Here is a 20,503-nt window from a genome sequence, read left to right on the forward strand (position 1 = left end):
TATGACTATAAGGTCTTTTCCAAGAACTCTTTGCCTGTGCCTATATCTTGCAGGGTTTCTCCAATGTTCTCCAATAATTTGATGGTATCTGGTTGTAGATTGAGGTCTTTAATCCATGTTGAGTGGAATTTTCTGTAAGGTATTCAGGTAGGGGTCTTGTTTCATGCTTCTGCATGTAGAAATGCAGTTTTCCCAGCGCCATTTGTTGAATAGGTGTCCTTGCTCCAGGAATTGCTTTTAGTTCTTTGTTCAAATATAAGTTGACTGTAGATGTTTGGATTGATTTCTGGTGTTTCTATTCTGTTCCATTGGTCTATCCATCTGTTTCTGTACCAGTACCATGCTGTTTTGATTACAACTGCCCTGTAATATGTCCTGAAATCTGGTATTGTGACCCTCTGCATTTGTTTTTGTTGTACAAGATTGCTTTAGCTATTCGAAGTCTCCTGTGCCTCCATATGAATTTCAGCATCATTATTTCCGTATCTAAGAAGAATGTCTTTTGTATTTTTATTGGTATCACATTGGATGTATAAATTACTTTTGGGAGAATGGACATTTTGATGATATTGATTCTTCCAATCCATGAGCATGAAAGATTTTTCCATATTTTGGTATCCTCTTCTATTTCTTTTTTTAAGGTTTTGTAATTCTCATTGTAGAGATCTTTGACATCCTTGGTTAAGTTTATTCCAAGGTATTTGTTGGTTTTTGTAGCTATTGTGAATGGGATTGATCTTAGCAGTTCTTTCACAGCCATGGCATTGCCTGTATATACAAGGGCTGTTGATTTTTGTGCATTGATTTTATATCCTGCTACTTTGCCAAACTCTTCTATGAGTTCCAATAGTCTCTTAGTAGAGTTCTTTGGATCCCCTAAATAAAGAATCATATCATCTGCAAAGAGGGATAGTTTGAGTTCTTCCTTCCCAATTTGTATCCCTTTAATTTCTTTTTCTTGCCTGATGGCTCTGACTAAAACTTCCAGTACTATATTGAAAAGCAATGCTGAGAATGGGTATCCCTGTCTGGTACCAGATCTCAGTGTAAATGCTTCCAATTTTTCCCCATTCAATAGGATGCGGAGTTAAATAAGCCAGTCTGAAAGGGACAAATATAATATGTTCTCCCTGATCAGTGACAACTAACTGATCACTTAAAAGGAAACCTGTTGAACAGAAATGGACACTAAAAGGAACAATGACTTGATCAGCCCTTGTCCTGACTGTCAAGGAACAACTTACTGTTTTATTCCTTTTAGTGTTTTTTGTTGTTGTTCTACTTAATACCATTGGTTGAACTCTTTAGGTAACACACAATAATTTTTAGGCATTTAGATTTATGAAAAGTGATCCCTGTTAAATGTAAGAGTGGGAATAAGAGAGGGAGGAGATGTACAATTTGGCACCTGCTCACTCTGACTTACCCCTAATGGTAGAGCTAGAAATGTCCCAGGGGATTTCAATTCAATCCCATCAAGGTAGAATGTACCAATGCCATCTTACTTGTTAAAGTGATTATTTTAAGTTCATAAACTATCAAAAGTTGGAGTTACATAGAGAGAAAAGGAGAGGCAAAGAGAGAGACTTCCATCTGCTGGTTCACTCCCCAGATGGCTGCAATGACTGGAGCTATGCTGATCTGAAGCCAGGATCCAGGATCCAGAAGTTTCTTCTGGGTCTCCCATATGGGTGCAGGGGCCCAAGGACATGGGCCATCTTTTACTGCTTTTCCAGGCCATGTCAGAAGCTGGATCAGAAGTGGAGCAGCTGGGTTTTGAAGTGGTGCCAATATGGGATGCCAGCACTTAAGGCTAGGGCATTAACCCATTTTGCTGCAGCACTGGCCCTGATTATCTGTTTAGAGCTACTTTCCACTGACATGGGGTGATGAGGTACACTCTGCCTGCATGGAGTGACGTCTCAAGCCACTTCACTTCTCCTTGGTGGGGAGCCCAGTATATCCTTGTAGCAGCATTTTTTTTCACCACCTGGTTGCTGAAGGCCTGGTTCATTCCATTATCACCTGTAAACACTTAAACAGACACGGTAGTATAAAAGACAGGGTGAGTAAAGCAACCAATGATCCTAAGAGTGTCATTAAACAAGTAATGAGAGGATCTCATATAAAAGAGGAAATGAGAGTGGTCTCTAGACCCTTGTGAGGACTGTTTGACAGATGTGGTTTAAAGCTGATCCCAGCCAAAACCAGGAGAAAAGCCACTCATCATTTTTTTTTTTCGGATAGAGGAGTTTGTCTGTAGAGAAATACTGAACAATTATGCAATATTAATTGGGCTAGAGCACCATAAATACATACAGGTTGGGAGTAGAGGCATTGATGTTAGAGTAGAAGCTATAATTACAAAGGAACAAGGCCCCAGATGAGCTAGATAGGGTCTAGAACAAAAGACATAGTCATTATTGGAGAACCTAAGAAAGGTGCTTTCAAAGCCACAAATAAGTTCCCCAATTGGGAGGAAAATATAAACTGACAGAAGAGGCCAGATAATAATCTGTTGGGCTTTAATGCCTTGTCAGTTATGTGGCCCAGGCCTATCTATCTCTGCCCAATGGGTACATCCCAAGGGAGGTGTGAACCTCCTTGGGGAAAACACCCTGTTGATTTCTATTACCTATCTGGCATGGGAGGAGAGCTGGCCAGGCAAAGGAAGTTGGCAACTCTAACAGGAAATTTACATTTCTGTCTGCAATATTACTGGCTGTACTTGGCCAACCCCTCAGCAGCAGTGGTTACTTTGGAAGCTGGGCTGAGTGAAGGGATTTTCAGCTTAGAGCTAGAAAGATATGTGGCTCTGACCTGGGTGTCTTCAACTCCAGGACAGTTCCATTTCCGATGATCCACCTCTTTGCTGGCAGAGCTGCCAAGGCTCTCCATGAGCTGACTTTCTGCTGAAGCCCTAGCTTTCCACATTGAAAGCCACTGCAATGGACTGACCTGTTGGGTCTCTTTGAGGGCAGATCACTGAAGAGAGCTGCTGTTAATAGGCTTGCTACCTATCTTTACATTGTGTCTGATACCTAGCTTTCTTCTGATCCTTGTTTTGTTAAAACAGACCAGAGGATGCAAGTCAAGGGAGTGCTCAAGTCCCATCCCTAGTCTCCAGTGGCCTAAACTGGAAGTCTATAGTCACTGGCATATTCTAGTAGTGTTTTTCTGAGGTAGAGAATGTCCATGAGGAAAGCTATGTCATCACTTTTAAACATTCACTCCCTTTGTTTGGTCTGAAAGGGAGGTTTTGCCTGTTTACTGTGCCCACGGCAAAGTAAATCTAGCTATGAAATCATAATTTAAGCTGTCCCTTTAGCTATACTATTATTACAGAAAATGTTAGCCATCCCTTTTACAAGAACTAAATAAAAATTTTGAATCTTACAGAATCTTTTAGCATGGAGTCAGTTTCCCACCTTGAAGAGAATAGAGAAATAAGGGAAAAAGTCAGGCTTAGAATAGAGAAATGCAGAAGGAAGTCTCAGATTGCTTAATGACAGTACCCATATCAAAGGAAAACTTGGCAAGCAATTTCAACCATTAGGAAACATTTACCAGAAGGTTCACTGCCTTCTATAAATTTTAAAAATGCATGTATTTGGAAACATCTCTTAAATATCTAACATGGTGTAGCTTGTAATTCTCATCATAGAGAACTTTAACATCCTTAGTTAAGTTTATTCCAAGGTATTTGATGGTTTTTGTAGCTATTGTGAATGGGATTGATCTTAGCAGTTCTTTCTCAGCTATGGCATTGCCTGTGTATACAAAGGCTGTTGATTTTTGTGCATTGATTTTATATCCTGCCACTTTGCCAAACTCTTCTATGAGATCCAAGAGCCTCTAGTAGAGTTCTTTGGATCCCCTAAATAAAGAATCATATCATCTGCAAAGAGGGATAGTTTGAGTTCTTCCTTCCCAATTTGTATCCCTTTAATTTCTTTTTCTTGCCTGATGGCTCTGGCTAAATCTTCCAGAACTATGTTGAATAGCAGCGGTGAGAGTGCGCCTTCCTGTCTGGTACCAGATCTCAGTGGAAATGCTACCAACTTTTCCCCATTCAATAGGATGCTGGCCGTGGGTTTTTCATAAATTGCTTTGATTGTATTGAGGAATGTTCCTTCCATACCCAGTTTGCTTAGAGTTTTCATCATGAAAGTGTGTTGAATTTTATTGAATGCTTTCTCTGCATCTATTGAGATGATCATATGGTTTTTCTTCTGCAGTTTGTTAATGTGGTGTATCACATTGATTGATTTCAGAACATTGAACCATCCCTGCATACCAGGGATAAATACCACCTGGTCTGGGTGGATGATTTTTCTGATGTGATGTTGTATTCTATTGGCAAGAATTTTATTGAGGATTTTCCACTTCTTGGAAAAGACCACAGAGGCACCGGCAGTCAAAGCCAAAATTAACTTGGGATTGCATCAAATTGAAAAATTTCTAAGTTTCTGTACTGCAAAAGAAACAGTCAAGAAAGTGAAGAGGCAACTGACAGAATGGGAAAAAATATTTGCAAATGATGCTACAGATAAAGGATTAATAACCAAAATCTACAATGAGGTCAAGAAATTCCACAAAAAAACAAACAACCCACTTGAGAGATGGACCAAAGACCTCAGTAGACAGTTTTGGAAACAGGAAATCCAAATGGCCAACAGACACATGAAAAAATGTTCAGGATCACTAGAAATCAGGGAAATGCAAATCAAAACCACAATGAGGTTTCACCTCACCCTGGTTAGAATGGCTCACATACAGAAATCTACCAAAAACAGATGCTGGCGAGGATGTGGGGAAAAAGGGACACTAACCCACTGTTAGTGGGAATGCAAACTGGTTAAGCCTCTATTGAAGTCAGTATGCAGATTCCCAGTAACCTGAATATAACCCTACCATTCGACCCAGCCATCCCACTCCTTGGAATTTACCCAAAGGTAATGAAATTGGCAAACAAACAAGCTGTCTGCACATTAATGTTTATTGCAGCTCAATTCGCAATAGCTAAAACCTGGAATCAAACCAAATGCCCATCAACAGTAGAATGGATAAAGAAATTATGGGACATGTACACTATAGAATACTATACAGCTGTCAAAAACAATGAAACCCAATCGTTTGCAACAAAATGGAGGAATCTGGAATTAAGCCAGTCCCAAATGGACAAATATCATATATTCTCCCTGATTGGGGACAAATAACCAACCACAAAAAAGGAAACCTGTTGAAGTGAAACGGACACTATGAGAAACAATGACTTGATCAGCCCTTGTCCTGACTGTTGATGTACAATTTAATACTTTATCCCTTTTCAAATTTTTTTGTTCTAGTTAATACTATTGGTTGAACTCCATAATTAGCACACATTTATTTTTAGGTGTTGAAATTTAACTGAAAAGTGATCCCTGTTAAATATAAGAGTGGGAATAAGAGAGGGAGGAGATGTACAATATGGGACATATTCAATTGGACTTGCCCCAAATGGTGGAATTAGATTCCAATACAATACCATCAAGGTTGCATATACCAATGCCGTCTCACTAGTCCAAGTGATCAATTTCAGTTCACAATTGATCACACTGATAGGTCTAAGAGTCAAAGGGATCACACAAACAAGACTAGTGTCTGTGAATACTAACTGATAGAATAAAAAAGAGAGAAAGATCCAACATGGGAAGTGGAATACACAGCAGACTCATAGAATGGCAGATGTCTTAAATAGCACTCTGGCCTCAGAATCAGCCCTTAAGACATTGGGATCTGGCTGAAGAGCCCAGGAGAGTATTTTAGGCATGGAAAACCAAGACACTCTGGCAAAAAAAGAGGACCTAAACGAAAGATCTCTGTGAGTGAGATCCCAGTGGAAAGGATGGGCCATCAAAGAAGGAGGTACCTTTCTCTGAAGGGAGGAGAGAACTTCTACTTTGACTATGACCTTGTCGAAATAAGATCAAAGTCAGAGAACTCAAGAGGCTTCCATAGCCTTGGCAACTCATGACTAGAGCCTAGGGAGATTTCTGACGCCATAAACAAGAGTGTCAATTTGTTAAGTCAACAACAAGGGTCACTGTGTACTTACTCCTCATGTGGGATTTCTGTCCTTAATATATTGTGCAATGTGAATTAATGCTATAATGAGTACTCAAACAGTATTTTACACTTTATGTTCTGTGTGGGTGCAAACTGATGAAATCATTACTTAATCTATACTAAATTGATCTTCTGTACATAAAGATAATGGAAAATGAATCTTGATGTGAATGGAATGGCAGAGGGAGCGGAAGATGGGAGGGTTTAGGTGGGAGGGAAGATATGGGGGGGGAAAGCCATTGTAATCCATAAACTGTACTTTGGAAAATTATATTTACTAAATAAAAGTTAAAAAAATAATTCAAATAGAGAGAATGTTTGAACATGGGAAGCAGTTCACACAGCAGTCTTATAGAATGACAAATCTCCTAAGCAGCAAACAGTGTCTATAAGTTCAGGCATAGCCCTATCATAAAATGATATTGCTATTCATAACTTGATTTAAAACTTGTTCTCCTGTGTTTCAGTTTTAAATATTACTCTTATTTCATATTAAAATACTTCTAGACTGCATTGTATTTTTTGAGAGGCAGAGAGAAAAACAGAGAGAAAGAGAGAGATGGTTGGAGACCAACATTTCACTGATTCACCTCTCAGTGCCTGCAGTGGCTGAGCCTGGACGGAGGCCAGAGCCAAGAGCCAGAAAAACTGTAAACTGACAGGGATCCAATAGCTCTGAGGTGCCACCACTGACTCAAAGGGTTTATTTTCCTGGGAATCTGGAGTGGGGTGAGGGGTCATAGCCCAATTACAGACACAACTACTGTCATGTGGGACATGGTCATCTTAATAGCTGGGCTAACTTCCTAACCAACAATGGTTTATAGTTTTGCTTATCTGATATGGTTGAAATGCTGCTGCCCTTTGTTTTTTTATTAAAGTAGGAAAATGTAAAGAAACTCATGAAAAAACTTTCAGGCTGCACTAGAACTGTGTTGGTTCTTTAAACATTTCAAAGTGTTTTTCTCAGGTTTTATGAGAATAACATAACACTTGGGGGCAAAGATGCAGCTCAGGAGCCCTGTACTGGAGGCCAAGATGGAGACCTCCATGGCCACCATGGCTTTCCCCTTTGTGCTATGGTAGACAGACAGGTAGGTCACCCAGACACTGCAGAACACCAGCATGAAAAAAAAGGCTGGCACCATGGCTCAGTAGGCTAATCCTCCACCTTTGGTGCCAGCACCCTGGGTTCTCGTCCTGGTCAGGGTGCCGGATTCTGTCCTGGTTGCTCCTCTTCCAGTCCAGCTCTCTGCTGTGGCCCAGGAAGGCAGTGGAGGATGGCCCAAGTCTTTGGGCTCTGCACCCACATGGGAGACCAGGAGAAGCACCTGGCTCCTGGCTTCAGATGAGCATGGAGCACTAGCCACAGTGTGCCAGCCACAGATGCCATTGAAGGGGGGAAACCAATGGAAAAAGGAAGACCTTTCTCTCTGTCTCTCTCTCTCACTGTCCACTCTGCCTGTCAGAAAAAAAAAGAACACCAGCATGCTGAACTAGGCTTCATTGAATGTGTCAGCCAGATTCCTGGCTAGGAAAGCCATAGTTAAGCTGGCCAGGGCAAAGGAGACCAGGTAGCCCAGGACACAGTAGAAGGCAGGGAAGGAAAAATTCTTGCATGCCAGGATAATAAGACCATGGTAAGAGAGTGCATCTAACTTAATAAAGGGAGGAGATATTCCCAACCAGATGCCACAAAGAGCCAGTTGGAACAAGGAGTATATGGGTATGATGAAGTTAGAAGTGCTTGATACCACAAATTGATGGTTCTTCCAGGTTTCAGTGCTTTGAAGGTCAGAATCACAGTGATGGTTTTGGCTTGCATGGTGGAAAAAGCCACTGTGAACCTAAGGCCAAATGTAATTTGCTATAGAATGCAGGTGGCTGTGTTGGGATGGCCAATGAAGAGTAAGGAACAGAGGAAGCATAGGAGGAGGGCGATGAGCAGGATGTAGCTGAGGGTCCTGTTATTGGCCTTGACAATGGGAGTGTCTTGGTGCTTCACAAAGATCCAGAGGACCACAGCTGTAAGGATAGAAAAGCACAGAGCCATGCAGGCCAGAGCCATCCCCAGGGATTCTTCAAAGGCTAAGAATGTCACCAGTTTAGGGAGGCGGCGACTTCTTTCCTGGTTTGGGTACTCGTGATCTGCACATGGGATGCACTGCTCTGCATCTGTGTGGAAAAGGAAGACTCTGTGTTTCCATTTCACAATTTGCTCCTTCTTCCTTGTTAAGGAAACATTCCTTTGCAATGTTGTGGTGAGTCCTGCCTGCTCTGATGTATACCAAGAAACAATAGAGGAGGTTTCAGCAGTCCTGTTCCAGGTATGATGTTTATCTCCATTTGGCAGAAACTCATTTAAACAAACTCCTTAGCATATAGGGCTATGTGGACTCATCTTGTCATCCAGAGGTATTTCTTTCAGTGTTTTAATATCTATAAAATGATGAATTTCCTGTATTTCATATGGGTATGGAGTCTTCCAAACCCTCTTCTCTACTGTCCCCAGTGTCTTTCTCAGGAGAAGCCTTGTAATCACATGGGTTAGAATATTTATCTGGGGTCATCAGGTTTAAGGTTTTTCTTACTTATACTCAAATGGAGAAGACCTATTTAAAAGATTAAGAACAGGCTAGTTGGTGAATTTGTCTCTCTTTCAATCATATGTCAATGTAACAAACCAAAATATCTTCAGTATTGTGGCATGGTAGGTAAAGCCACCACCTGCAATACCAGCAACACATTTGGACATTGTTTTGTGTTCTAGTAGATCCATATCAATCCAGCTCCCTGCTAATGAAATGAAAAAAGCAGCAGAAGATGGCCCAAGTGATTGTGTCCCCTGTACCCAAGTGAACCTGGCTGCTGGCATCTGCCATGCTGAACCTGGGCAATTGTTTCTGCTGGAGCATGAATAAGTAGATGGTCTCTCTCTCTCTCTCTCTCTCTCTCTCTCTCTCTCTCTCTTTCTGTAACTCTTTCAAATAAAATAAATACTTTTTTAAAAAAGAAAGGAAATGATATTACTTGGGCCATACTTGCAGTAAGGGTGCTACTCAGGTTTTAAGTTGGTAATCATGCAAGAATAGAAGCTTCATGGGCTTGAGGTGTGATGTAGTTGCACCCTTATTAGGGTGTTTTGTCTCTAAATTTCGTCCTGGTTTTCTTTTATTCTAGTATATACAATAAAAGGAGAAGGAGGAGGCATTCATTATGTGTACTACACATCATGCACTATGTGAAAGATGTAGCACAGAAAGCAATACAATATTCTGGCACACCTCATGTGAAGTAGCTCCCTGCTTTTTAGTTGTTTATGAAAATGTTTTGATTTCATGACTTCTAGAAATCCTAAGGGAGCCTTAACAAATATCTGACTTATATTTATTGTTTAGACCTTAGACACAGATTGAGACAGTCTCATCCAGCACTGGATGGGAAAGAAGGATGCCAGGTAGATTCATTGTCAGAGTTGAGCTTGAGAGGATGAGCACCACCAGACAACAGCTTACACATGATGAGATAGTGATAGTGATCATACAACAAGGGTATGGAAAGAGTGAGTAAAGGTGTGCATGGAGAATTAGAGGGCACTCTGATACCATCACAAATATGCTTGGTTTACTTTTTATCAAGAGGTATTTCAGAGACTGGAGTTCTCATAGATCAGTTATATGTTTTTTACCTATACGATTGGCAATGTCTCTTTCTTGACAAACAACAAAGTAAAGCAGTAGACAAGTCTCCCTTCCTGTGGCATTTTCATGAATTCTGAACCACACCTCTGTCTACATAATGACTGAGGAGTCTGAGGGGAAAAGAGAAGTGATGGTCATTGTTTTGTACATCATTAGGCACTGTGATAGGATGTCTCTAATTGCCTCATCACCCACAAGGTCATCACTATGTCCTCCCCAATCTGAGTCTCCTTGATTTTACCTAGACGTCCAATTTGGAGTTTCTGTGATGCTCATCCCAGGTTTATCAGCTGTCTACCAAATATTATAAGGGTACTTGATGGCTTTAATTTGGTACTTCACCAGATCTATGCTAAGCATTTGTCTCTTTCTGTTGAATTGCTTCCTCTGAAATCTTTCCAGTTCATCTTTTTATGTGGTAATTATTTTGAGAATGTATATGTCTCAGACTATTTTACATGCCTCTTTCCTCGATTGAGTATGTTTTACATGTCAGAAAAAATATCCAAAAAATCAGAATGACTAGGTACAATTCTCAGTAATTACTCAGGGAAAGATACGCCCACACAGAAGTGATGAGAAAATGTTATAAGCCAATGATTGTGCATTGATCTATTTCTGGACTTTTGGACCCAGGAAGAGCATCAGTTCTAGACACTATTAATGCATTTGTAATTTAACGCACAACAGTTAAACAAATCACCGATATAATTGTCTGGGGTATTTCAACACAGCTATGAGGTACAATTCGGAAGAAAAACTGAACTGGTTGGAAAGCACAATGAAAATATAGAGAATGGGAATTTTTTTTACAAATAGGTGATGGATAAGTCCACTCATAATTTACTTGTGTGCATATAGCATCAAAACATGACTCTCACCAAGTAATTAAAATATCACTATGCTTATAAATATATATATATATATAATACATGAAAACTGAACTGATTCACAGCACAATGACAAAGGAAAATGGGAATAGTTTCTACAAATAGTCAACTCATAATTTACTTGTGTTCATACTGCATCAAAACATAATAATGACTCTCACCAAGTGATTAAAATATCACTATGCTAATATATATTTATATATATATATATAAAATACATGAAATTTTTTCAAGTTATATAAATAAAAAAGTTGAAATAAAATTTTGGAGTTTGGGTTGACATGCATTTAGTAATTTATATCTATATATTGATCTCTTTCTCCATTCCTTAACCTTGCTCATTCTAGTCACTCAACCTCGGGATGCATAAATATGCCCAGAGTAAAAAAACACAATATCTAATACAAATCTGCACTTCTAATTCACACTGGTTCTTATATGTGTAAGGAACACCATAACTTTGGAAGCCAAGATGTGAAATGAGAGTTTAATGCTTATTTAAATTCTCACACATAATCTCCTCTCAGATTCTATTCAGAACCTCCATATGTATCCAATATTCCCATGGATCCACACCTCCTTAAATGCAACAGGCCATTCTATCATGTCTTCATTGAGGACCAACTCTTGGCCGTGTGCACTCTCAGAGGAAAACCCCCCAATTTTAATCAGCAAACGAAATCCAGCGGGAAAATTCACAATGTTGTGGATATCACAGTGTGACATACGATGTCTTGTTTCATGAAAGGAAACATCCTCCCCAGCACTGTTGGTAAATTGGATTCTCCTCAGAAGTGGATGAAGCTGGAGGGGAGGCACAATTGGAAAGAGGGAGAACATTCAGATGAGAGGTGGGAGGTGCACATGAGAAATCCTGCTTTTCCCTCCTCTCTATCCTCAGAGAGTCTACTTGGTAAAGGCTGAGTTTTGTCTGAATGGTCACCATATTGTGGGTTCAAGTGTGGGGAATTCTGCCTCTCCCCAATTAAAATGATGGGGAGATCTTTTCATGTGTCTCTTGGCCATTTATATTTCATCCGTTGAAAAATGCTTGTTCATATCCTTAGTTCATTTCTTTTTTTAAGATTTATTTATTTATTTGAAAGTCAGAGTTACACAGAGAGAGGAGATGCAGAGAGAGAGAGAGAGAGAGAGAGAGAGAGAGGTCTTTGATCTGATGGTTCACTCCCCAGTTGGCCACAATGGCTGAGCTGTGCAGTTCTGAAGCCAGGATACAGGAGCCAGGAGCTTCTTCCAAGTTTCCCATATGGGTGCTGGGGTCCAAGAACTTGGGTCATCTTCTATTGCTTTCCCAGGCCATAACAGAGATCTGGATCTGAAGTGGAGCAGCTGGGTCTCAAACTGGTGCCCATATGGGATGCTGGTGCTTCAGGCCAGGACATTAATCTGCTGCACCACAGCACTGTCCCCAGTTCATTTCTTAATTGGAATGCTGATTATGTGGTTGTTAAGTTTCTTGAATTCCTTATACGATCTTGGTATTAATAGTTTATTGAATGCATATTTTACAAATATTTTCTCCCATTCTGTTAGCTGTATCTTCACTTTGATGAATATATCTTTTGCTGAGCAAAAGTTACCTAGCTTGATTTAATCCCATGTGTCTATTGTTGCCATTATTGCCTGTACTTTTAGGGTCTTTTTTTGACAGGCAGAGTTAGACAGTGAGAGAGAGAGACAGAGAGAAAGGTCTTCCTTCATTTGGTTCACCCCCCAAAATGGCCACTATGGGGATCCAAAGCCAGGAGCCAGGTGTTTCCTTCTGGTCTCCCATGCGGGTTCAGGGCCCAGCACTTGGGCCATCCTCTAGTGCCCTCCTGGGCCACAGCAGAGAGCTGGTTGGAAGATGAGCAACTGGGACAGAACCGGCACCCCAACCGGGACTAGAACCTGGAGTACCAGTGCCACAAGCGAAGGTTTAGCCTAGTGAGCCATGGTGCCGGCCAGTTTTGGGGTCTTATCCAAGAAATCATTGCCTAGGCACATGTCCTGCAGTGTTTCCCCAGTGTCGGCCTCTTGTAATTTGATGGTTTCAGGTTTTTGGCTAAGATCCTTGATAAATGATGAGTTGATATTTGTATAGGTTGTAAGGTAGCAGTCCAATTTCAAATCTCTGCATGTGGAAATCCAAGTGTGTGCATTTATTGAAGAGACTCCTTCTCTAGGGAGTGAGTTTAGCTCCATGTAACATTTTCAATTCAGGCTATATAATGACAGATCATAGAAGAATACTGTTTCTCACTGTAGGATGAAATGCTATAAAATATCTTAATGCAGCAGCTCATTACTAGGACTAGGAAGAAGGTAATGATCAAAACCACACTTTACTTTGAAAGTATTGCAAAGCCAGGAAATATGGACTATGGTGTATCCCACAGCAGCTATCTCCTCTATAACGCTATACACTGTAGCCCATGCCCTCTGTGAGACCCTGATGGGGAAAATAGAAGTGGGGTCAATGTTATATCATAAAATGACTCTGACACAGGAAGTGATGTCATATAGAAAGCCTGCCACAAAGAGTAAGGAAGGGTTGTGAGCCTATTATTATTTACAAGATCACTAAGCATGCACATAAGCACAGGGTACACCCATTGGATTATATATGGATTTTTCTTGATTTTAACTCTAGCTTACATAAATCTAATACCCATTGTAGAACACAATTAGGAATTTCTCCATTTATGTACAGGAAAAAATACTGATCAAATTATTTGAGTAAATCAAATAAATTTAATGTCTCACAGAAGAAATATATATAATCTGCATATACATATATGTAAATGGACATCAGCATGTTTACTTGATTATGTAATTTCTGTGTTTAAGTACAATAATAGTTGACACACCAGTTGTGATTTGGTAGCCTCATAACTAGAAAAGTAAGTATATAGGCCAAGAATGTTTCCAAAGATTATTGTTATTTATGAAGTCCTTGGTTCAAATTAGTGAAGACAAGATGATAGTTGTTTAAAGAATTGGTCATCCCACAAAGGTGTCAGGAGACTCAGAAAGTCAGGGCTAGTACATACTGTCCAGATCCTAACTACCATCAGGACATTCATAATTATCTTTTTTGGTTGTAAAATATTTCCCCTATCATCTCAAAAGGTACCGGTATTATCAAGAAAAAAAGAGTCAAAGTGCAGAGAGACAAATAAAACTCATGCATATTACTGTTAAACTCTACTGAGATGAAAATGCTATACAAATAGACCTGCACATACACAGCATAAATGAATTTATGAGTTTAGAACTACCAGGTACAGCCAGGGATGTACAAGCAGATTTTGTAAAATGTTTATTAAGAAAAATTATGCTTAAATTTCTGATTCATAACGCCAAAATCAACTGATAGTTCATTCAATTTTGTTAAACTTTTAAAAAGTATGAAAATCAGAGTTACTGTGAGAGAGGGAGATACAGAGAGGGAAAGAAGAGACAGATCTTGCATCTGCTGATTCACTCCACAATGGCTGCAAGGACTTGGACTAGGCCAAGCCAACCCAGGATGCAGCAGCTTCAACTGTGTCTCCCATGTGACTACAGGGTCCCAAGCACTTGGATGCTAATCATCAGGGAAGTGCCAATAAAAACTACAGTCAGATTTCACTCCATCCCACTTAGAATGTGAAAAATGTGGATAATTACAAAGTCTGGTGAGGATCTGGAAAAGAAGTCCCTAAATATATTGTTGATGGGAAAGATTGTAAGCTTGTACAACCATAATGGAAGATAGCAGAATGAGTCTTCAGAAATGCAATACTAGTTGTATCATATGGTCTAGCTGTCCACAACTGGGAATGCATTCAAAGGAAATGAAATCAGCACATGAAGGAATAACCTATACTCCCATGTTTATAGCAGCTCAATGCACATTAGCTAGGATGTGGAATCATCTAGATGTCCATCAACTGATGACTGTATGAAGGAAATGTGACATACACACACACACACACACATATATATACATATACATACATAAAAATATATATGTACATGTATATATATATAATGGAATATTACTCAGCCATGAAAAAGAATGTATACATGGCATTTAAAACTGGAGGTCATTACAGTAAATTATATAAGCCAGACCTAAAATAATATCAAGTTTTCTCTTACTTGTGCTAGTTAATATACAGAGTATAAAATTGTGTGGTTGTCAGATCATTGGCTATTTAATAGTAGCATAGCTTCACTGAATCATATCATGTTAATGACAATATGCTCCTCTTTCACATGTTAAAAAAATTGAGTTGGGATACAGAGCTCCTTTGGGATACTAGCAATGCTATGTGCTGAATTTGGGTGTTGATTATGAGTGTGATGCAATGATGAAAACTCATTTATCTGTAGACTTTCATGCATTTCTTAGTATGTATGCAGTTTTTAAATATTTTCAACATGTTCCATAGCAGAAATGTTTTTTTTTAAATGCTCAATAGCAGATTATAAATCCTCCACACACAGATAACAACTACAGATATATCTATGCCCTGTGAGGTATGGAAGAGAGCCCACAAAGCGGGAAGATGGTGGAATAGAGAGGGAGGGAGCACAGCAAAGCTCCACTAAGGGAAGGTTCAAAGAGGGATGAAAATTTGTAGTTTTTAAGCCCTTCCTCAAACTGGGGTGTTAGGGTGGACACGCGAGGAGGACGCGGACGCCTGAGACTCAGGACACCAGCAGGAGCGTTTACGCACCAGCGCTGGAAGCCGAGGTGAGACGGGGCGCTAGCCCAGCACCGCGGCACAGCTGCCGCTGCCCCTCCCCCAACACACCCTGGGAGGGACACTGAGACATGCACGACTGAGTGGGGGAGGAAATAGAAAACGGAACAGAGTGAGTGGCGCCGGCGGAGAGGGTGCACGATTCAGGGACACTAACTGAGAGACTGAGTAAGCCAGTATCTCTTGGCGCCTCCCCAGAGTTCCAGCGGGAGGGAAGCAGCCATTTTGTTTGTTTACATTCAGGCTTAAAGGAGAACTATCTTTGCCTCCACACTAACCTTCGGAGGCGGAGCCCAAAGGTGGAGCTGAGGATGCTCGAGGGAGGGCAGCCCAAAGTCCTGAGACCCGACTACTCAAGTTACTGAATAGCGCCTCCTGGTGGGGAAAAAGCACAGGATCCAGAGCTGCAGTGGGCAGAGAGCAGCCATCCTGTCTGTTTACCTGCGGGCTGTGTAGAGCAGCCTGGTTACACTGGATATTGGTAGAGACTCACAGCAGCCTATAGTAGAGGGAAATCAACCTGAAAAATCAGCCAGACAGAATGCCAAAAAACAAAACCAAAAACCAAAAAAAATAGAAGATAATATAAATTTGCCAATGGAGCAGGCTAAACCAACCATAACAGAGGCAGAAGAAGAAGAAGTTGAAAACATGCCAGAAAAAGAATTCAGAAAATTAATAATCAGAATACTTAGAAATAATGAGAAACAGTGTCAAGAGCTGAATGAAAAACAAGCCCAAGGATTAGAGATCTTAAAGAGAAGCCAGAATGAGATACTAGAACTGAAAAACTCAATTGACCATATAAAAAACACCGTGGAATCCCTCGGAAATCGAACAGATGAAATAGAAGACCGAATATCAGAATTTGAAGACAAACTTCCAGAAATAATACAGTCAGTTCAATCGCAGGAAGAAGAAATTAAAAAATTAAAAAACACGGTCGGAGACCTACAAGATTCAATCAAACAGTGTAATGTTCGGATAATAGGAGTCCCTGAGGGGGTGGAAAGAGAGAATGGATTAGACGGTGTCTTCAACGAAATAATATCAGAAAACTTTAAACAAAGGCAGCTGGATAACAACACACAAATACAACAGATAACCAGGACTCCGAACAGAGTAGACCAGAAGAGAAATTCACCACGACACATTGTGGCAACACTCAGTTCAGTGACACACAAAAAACAAATCCTAAAATGTGCCAGAGAAAAGCGACAAATCACATTCAGGGGTAAGTCAATCAGACTCACCCCAGACTTCTCATTGCAAACACTACAGGCAAGGAGACAATGGCATGATATATTTCAAGTTTTAAAAGACAAACAATGCCAACATAGAATACTATATCCTGCAAAGCTATCATTTATGAATGAAGGGGAAATAAAGATCTTCCACGACAAACAGAAACTGAAAGAATTTGTATCCACGCGTCCAACCCTACAACACTTGCTCAAAGACGTGCTGCACACAGAAATACAAAAACAAGAACTTCACTGCAAAAAAAACGAATGTAGAGTAACCCACAAGCAAAGTTCAAAATACATAAACAGCTCGTTTCAGGAAACATGAAGGGAAAAAGACAGTACTTAACAGTAATCACATTGAATGTGAATGGTCTTAATTCCACGACAAAGAGGCACAGACTAGCGGATTGGATAAAACAAGATGATCCAACTATATGCTGCCTTCAGGAGACACACCTCATCAGCAAAGATGCATGCAGACTGAAAGTGAAAGGATGGAAAAAGATACTCCAAGCTAATGGAAATCAAAAAAGAGCTGGTGTGGCCATCCTAATATCAGACAAAATAGACTTTAACATAAAAACTATTAAAAGAGACAGAGAAGGGCACTATATAATGATTAAAGGGTCTATCCAACAGGAAGACATTACTATTATAAATGTATACGCACCTAATTACAGGGCGCCTGGCTACCTGAAAGAATTACTAAAGGATTTAAAGGGAGATATAGCCTCAAATACAATAGTAGCAGGGGACTTCAACACCCCGCTCTCACCAATGGACAGATCAACCAGACAGAAATTCAGCAAGGAAACAACTGAGCTAATTGACGCCATAGACCAAATAGACCTAATAGATATCTTCAGAACCCTCCACCCCACAGACACAGAGTTCACGTATTTCTCCCCAGTACATGGAACATTCTCTAGGATTGACCATATACTAGGCCATAAAGGGAGCCTCAACAAGTTCAAAAAAATTGAAACTATACCATGCAGTTTCTCAGACCATAGTGCAGTGAAACTTGAAATCAACAACCCAAGAATCTCTACATCATATGCAAATATATGGAGAATGGACAACATGATCCTAAATGAACAGTGGGTCATTGAAGAAATTAAAAGAGAAATCAAAAGATTCCTAGAAACAAATGAAAATGATAATACAACCTATCAAAACCTGTGGGACACAGCAAAAGCAGTGCTAAGAGGAAAGTTTATAGCAATTAGTGCCTACATCAAGAAGCTGGAAAGGAACCAAACAAATGAACTCTCCATGCACCTCAAGGAACTAGAAAAACAGCAGCAAATCAAGCCCAAATCCAAAAGGAGGAAAGAAATACTAAAGATCAGAGAAGAAATAAACAGAATTGAAACAAACAAAAAAAAAAACAATACAAAAGATCAACAAAACCAGGAGCTGGTTCTTTGAAAAAATAAACAAAATTGACACACCATTGGCCCAACTAACCAAAAAAAGGAGAGAGAAGACCCAAATCTGTAAAATCAAAGATAGTAATGGAAATGTAACAACTGACACAATAGAGATAAAAAGAATCATCAGAAACTACAACAAAGAGATGTATGCTAACAAATTGGGGAACCTGGAAGAAATGGATAGATTCCTGGACAAATGCAACCTTCCTAAACTGAGCCGTGAAGATATAGAAAATCTAAACAGACCCATAACCATGGAAGAAATTGAATCAGTAATAAACGCACTATCGAAAAAGAAGAGCCCAGGACCGGATGGCTTCACTGCTGAATTTTACCAGGCATTTAAAGAACAACTAACCCCAGTTCTTCTCAAATTATTCCAAGCGATTGAAAGAGAGGGAATCCTCCCAAATTCCTTCTACGAAGCCAATATCACCTTAATTCCTAAGCCCGGAAAAGACACAGCAGAGAAAGAAAACTACAGACCTATCTCCCTGATGAACATAGATGCAAAAATACTCAACAAAATTCTGGCAAACCGAATCCAACTACACATCAGAAAGATCATTCACCCGGACCAAGTGGGATTTATCCCTGGTATGCAGGGATGGTTCAATATTCGAAAGTCAATCAACGTAATCCAGCACATTAACAAATTGAGAAACAAAAATCATATGGTTATCTCAATAGATGCAGAGAAAGCATTTGACAAAATACAACACCCCTTAATGATGAAAACCCTAACCTAATTGGGGTTAGAAGGAACATTCCTCAACACAATTAAGGCAATCTATGATAAACCAAAGGCCAGCATCATATTGAATGGGGAAAAGTTGGAGGCATTTCCTTTGAGAACTGGCACCAGACAGGGATGCCCACTCTCACCATTGCTATTCAATATAGTCCTAGAAGTCTTAGCCAGAGCCATTAGGCAAGAAAAAGAAATTAAAGGGATACAAATGGGAAAGGAGGAAGTCAAACTATCCCTGTTTGCAGATGACATGATACTATATATAGAGGACCCAATAAACTCCTATAAGAGGCTACTGAAACTCATAGAAGAGTTTGGTAAAGTAGCAGGATACAAAGTCAACGCTCAGAAATCAACAGCCTTTGTATACACAGACAATGCCAGGGCTGAGGAAGAACTACTAAGATCAATCCCATTCACAATAGCCAGAAAAACAATAAAGTACCTTGGAATAAATTTAACCAAGGAGGTCAAAGACCTCTATGATGAAAATTACAAAACACTAAAGAAAGAAATAGAAGACGACACAAAAAAATGGAAAAACCTGCCATGCTCATGGATTGGAAGAATCAATATCATCAAAATGTCCATTCTCCCAAAAGCAATTTACAAGTTCAATGCGATACCAATCAAAATACCAAAATCATTCTTCAAAGACCTAGAAAAAACGATGCTGAAATTCATATGGAGAAACAGGAGACCCAGAATAGCTAAAGCAATCCTTTACAATAAAAACAATGCTGGAGGCATCACAATTCCAGACTTCAAAGCATACTACAGGGCAGTTATAATAAAAACAGCCTGGTACTGGTACAAAAACAGATGGATAGACCAATGGAACAGAATAGAAACACCAGAGATCAATCCAAACATCTATAACCAACTCATATTTGACAAAGGACCTAAAACCAACCCCTGGAACAAGGACAGCCTCTTCAATAAATGGTGCTGGGAATACTGGATGTCCACATGCCGCAGTATGAAGCAAGACCCCTACCTTACACCTTATACAAAAATCCACTCAATATGGATCAAAGAACTAGAGTTGCGCCACGACACCATGAAACTAATTGAGAGCATAGGGGAAACCCTCCGAGATATCGGAATAGGCGAAGAATTCCTGGAGAAGACCCCACAGGCACGGGTAATCAAAGATAAAATAAACAAATGGGATTACCTAAAATTGAAGAGTTTCTTAACAGCAAAGGAAACAGTCAGGAAAGCGAAGAGGCAACCAACAGAATGGCAGACGTTATTCGCAAACTACACAACAGATAAAGGATTAACAACTAGAATCTACACAATGATCAAAAAACACCACAGAATCAAAACAAACAACCCAATAAAAAAGTGGGCCAAGGACCTTAACAGGCATTTTTCAAAAGAGGAAATCCAAATGGCCAACAGACACATGAAAAAATGCTCAGGATCCCTAGCCATCAGGGAAATGCAGATCAAAACCACAATGAGATACCACCTCACTCCGGTTAGATTGGCTTACATACAGAAATCAACCAACAACAGATGCTGGCGAGGATGTGGAGAAAAGGGGACACTAATCCACTGTTGGTGGGAATGCAAGCTGGTAAAGCCACTATGGAAGACAGTCTGGAGAG

General features: G+C 39.9%; 1 pseudogene; it reads right to left on the minus strand.

Annotated features, from left to right (window-relative positions):
* Positions 1–7,022: 7,022 nt before the first annotated feature.
* The window catches only part of LOC138848179 (vomeronasal type-2 receptor 116-like), a 60,734-nt pseudogene continuing 47,253 nt past the window's right edge, over positions 7,023–20,503 (minus strand).

This window comes from Oryctolagus cuniculus, chromosome 16 (assembly GCF_051225735.1).
Source record: "Oryctolagus cuniculus isolate XC-2025 breed Fujian yellow rabbit chromosome 16, ASM5122573v1, whole genome shotgun sequence".
Lineage (NCBI taxonomy): Eukaryota > Metazoa > Chordata > Mammalia > Lagomorpha > Leporidae > Oryctolagus > Oryctolagus cuniculus.